The 4,103-nt window shown below is 42.5% G+C and overlaps 1 pseudogene; it reads left to right on the top strand.

Annotated features, from left to right (window-relative positions):
* Nucleotides 1-4,103, top strand: part of LOC109839873 — a 21,289-nt pseudogene that overhangs the window by 15,858 nt on the left and 1,328 nt on the right.

The following is a 4,103-nucleotide window of genomic DNA, read 5'->3' as shown; positions in this document are numbered from 1 at the left end:
TCTTTTGAATTTGTTGTAATCGACCGAAGATATAATGAATTCCATAACAAAACCAACTTTTGACGCAAACAAACTGGCGACCACAGTGGGAGCCAACGGTCTCGCTGCCGAGACCGTCGTGTCGCAGCCAATCATCAAGATCCTGATTGAATCAACGGTCGAGTACGAGTTCGACCAAACAAAGTTTGAGGAGTATTTGTCGTCCTCATCTGTAAAGTCTTCCTCGCCTCGCAAATGCAGGAAGATTTCATCTTCAATGAAGTTATCAAATGCAACGGATGAAGACTCTGGCTCGATTGTTGCTGAAAATTTTAATCACAACAACTCTGCTCAATAACATAACTCCCTAATTAAGGAGTCATTCGATCTAAATTCGCCACTGACAAAGAGGGCTCGTCAAAGGCGACGCCAATGCCGCGCTCGTCAATTGGCTAAGGCATTGGAACAAACCGACGGGGTTCGTTATCACGCGGACCTAGAGTCGAGGAGGCATCGAGTGGTTCAGTTGTCTCAACGACCAATTACTCATATCTCTGCTAAGTTAGCGATGGAGGAATGGACTACAGTCAAAAGGGCTCGTTCAACCCTCAAAGAACGTATACAAAAACGTCGCGCAAACGCTGCTCATGCTCGTGCTCTAGTACAACAAAGACGAGAAAGGAACAAGAAAACGGTGGCCAAAGAACCATCGGAACTCTGCCAAGTTTGGATTCCAAAATATGGAGTTGTTCAAAATCAGCATTCGGAGCCCGTCAAGACTCCATACCCACAAGGGGGTGGTTTTAGACGTGCGACTCCCGACATAACCTTGGATCGCTCAAAGACAAAAATGAATTGTCCTGAGAATGCCAACAAGGTTTTGCACCCCCAGAAGAAGACGCATTCACCAAATGATATCGTCATACCTGGGAGGTCATGCCAACAGACGATACGATTTTTTGGCAATCATACCGATGAATCGTATTATCAAGTTGGGGATGTGAATAAATTTCGAAAAAGAATTATTCGCTCTCATTCAGAGAAGTACTCACGATCACCTCTGATCAGTTCACTCAAATACTTCAAGAAGCTCTAGCGAAGCAACGTGAAGAAATTAGAGCTGAAGTGAAGACAGAGATGAAGTTAGCTATTCAACAAATGAGAGAATTGCTAATTCAACAACCTCAACCTCCTGAGTCCAGTCAGCGAGCTGAATCCAGCCACCACACTCAGAATGGTGTAGATGACAGTGATCCAGAAGTGGATGAAGTCATTATGGCTGATACACCTTCCAATGACAATAATATTGGGGGTGGTTCAACAGATCCTCCCAATAACAACATTGGTGGTGGTTCAATTGTACCGTTTAGTAATACTGGGGGTGGCCCAAGTATCTCTGCTCGACATTATTCAGAAAGAGACGATGACGGGAAAATGAAAAAGCTTGAAGACAAAATCAATGCTTTGATGACGGCTCAAGAAGTTAAGAAGGCGGGTATTCCATGTCCTTATCCGAGGGAATGGGATTCAATACCATACCCGACCAAATTCAATCTGATTAACTTCACACCGTTTGAGGGGAAGAGTTCGCCGATTCAGCACTTGATTTATTTCAAGTCTCATTTGGGCATGATCTCTGGAAATGAGGCTTTAATGGTCCGGTCATTCGTTGGCACCCTTCGCGGACCCGCATTCGATTGGTACCGACGGCTTAAGCCAGAGAGCGTCAATTACTGGGATGACATGGAAAGTTTATTCCTCAACAATTTCTTTGATGATGACACTGAAGTGTCAATCGGAACACTTCTGGATGAGAAGCAAAAAGACGGAGAGTCAGTCGACAATTTTGTCAAACGCTTCCGTGATAAGGCAATTAGTTGCAAAGATCCTGTTACAGAAGAGTTCATCTTGCAAACATGCTACAATAATCTCTCCATCGATGTCCTGGAAGTCCTGGGGGTTGAGCCGTCCACAACTTGGAAGGAGTTAAAATTTCGTGGCGAACAAGCTGAACACTTTCTTAAAAGAAAGAAAGTTGAGAGAGGCCAACAAATGACATCTGCAATCATTGGGAACGCAACTTTCGATCCGAAGTTTCAAAAAAGAATATTCATTCGAAGAGGATGAAGCTCCAGCCATATTGGAATACCTCCTCGCTAATGACAAAATCGAGCTACCACCTATTAAAGATCATGATGGTGCTAAGATGATTACGGATCCGAATTACTATGCGTACCACAGAAGGATTCTTCATCTCACCGAGATTTGCTTTGGACTCAAAAACAAGATCCAAGCCCTAATTGACTCCGGCGTCATAACGACGAAAGAAGTCGAGTAAAGACGACCATATTACTCCAGTGGGTGCACGAGTATAAACTGTTTCCCCTAACTCCAGTGGGTGCACGAGTATAAACTGTATCCCCTCACTCCAAAGAGTATATGAGTATAAACTGCTTCTCGGTTATCCAACTAAGTACAATGTTAAACCCAGTCTCGCAAAGGAAACTGGGGGTGGATGATTTATATAACGGGAAGTTCCTGGAGAATCTTATATTCTTAAGGATAACCCGAACATGCGACTGAGGATAACGTACTCCTCATTACACCCAGTTTTACAAAGAAACCTGGGGTGGATAATTCATGTAACGGGAAGTTCCCGGAAGAATGTTAAATGTAATATTCTTAGGGATAACCCCGATCATTATGAATAAAGTGATAAACACTAAACTCCTACTATGACTTCCGAATACTCTTTTGCTGAGATGAGATTCGATCACCCCTTTAGATCAATCTTCCCTCAAATTCCCATCTTGGTCAAACTTTTAAACAGTTAGGACCAAAGCCAAAATCCCCTCTCGATTCGTTCCATGAACGAGAGGTCCACAAATTGAATGATCAAACCTTTAAACAGTTAGGATCATCTCAGAACTCCCACTTGGTCAAACCTTACTATAGTTAGGGCCAAAGCCAAAGTCCCCTCTTGATTCCTTCCATGAACAAGAGGTCCACCTTTGATTTGTGCAATCAAACCTATAAAAGTTAAGATTGCTTCAAATTTCAATTGATCAAACCTTATTCAGATTCTCTGAATAGAAATCCCACTTTAAATTTCCTTTGTACCAGGAGATAGAATATAAAATTCTTCCTCTCCGATTCCGGGTTCATCTCTACCAACAAACAAGAGATCAGGAGATAGAATATAAAATTCTTCCTCTCCATCATCGGGTTTATCTCTACCAACAAACAAGAGACCAGGAGATAAAATATAAAATTCTTCCTCTCCATCATCGGGTTTATCTCTACCAACAAACAAGAGACCAGGAGATAGAATATAAAATTCTTCCTCTCCGATTCTGGGTTCATCTCTACCAACAAAAAAGAGACCTGAATACTCCAATAGGTACACGAGTCTAAACTGTTTTCCTACCCTCAACAGGAAGTTTCTGGAGAATATTACTCAGAATATTCTTAAGAATAACCTGAATACTCCAATAGGTACACGAGTCTAAACTGTTTTCCTACCTTCAACAGGAAGTTTCTGGAGAATATTACTCAGAATATTCTTAAGAATAACCTGAATATTCCAAATAGTATCAACTTGACGACAAGAGCTGATTTCACAAGTACAAGTTCCAGCTTTAATTCAAGATCTCTACAATGGACAAGCGATAAACGCGATGCCGGGAAGAATCTTAACTATTCTACAAAGCACTGAATAGATTGAGAGACAAAGAGATCAAAAGTTGAAGCCACCTACGGGTTCCTCTACACGATCTACTCAACCAAGCATTGAAAGGATCGTAAGTAAGATCTATCTTATCCAAAGCATCCCAGAACTCCTCTATAAAAGATTGAGTCTGGAATACTTTGGAGGGGGTATCTGTAGGCGTCAAAAAATGCTGAAAGATATCCAAATACAGCTCAAGAGGAAATCATCCAAAAAGGCAGAAGAACACAAGTCTTGACTGTCTCGCCGTGCGAGACAGACTTGACTGTCTCGCCGCGCGAGACAGTCTTTACTGTCTCGCGGGCGAGACAGACTTTTACTGTCTCGCCCACGCGAGACAGTATTTACTGTCTCGCGGGCGAGACAGACTTTTACTGTCTCGCCCACGCGAGACAGT

The sequence above is a fragment of the Asparagus officinalis genome, chromosome 5, assembly GCF_001876935.1.
Source record: "Asparagus officinalis chromosome 5, Aspof.V1, whole genome shotgun sequence".
Taxonomy (NCBI): Eukaryota; Viridiplantae; Streptophyta; class Magnoliopsida; order Asparagales; family Asparagaceae; genus Asparagus; species Asparagus officinalis.
The sequence above is the reverse complement of the archived record's forward strand: the minus strand, read 5'-3'. Positions and strand labels throughout refer to the sequence as shown.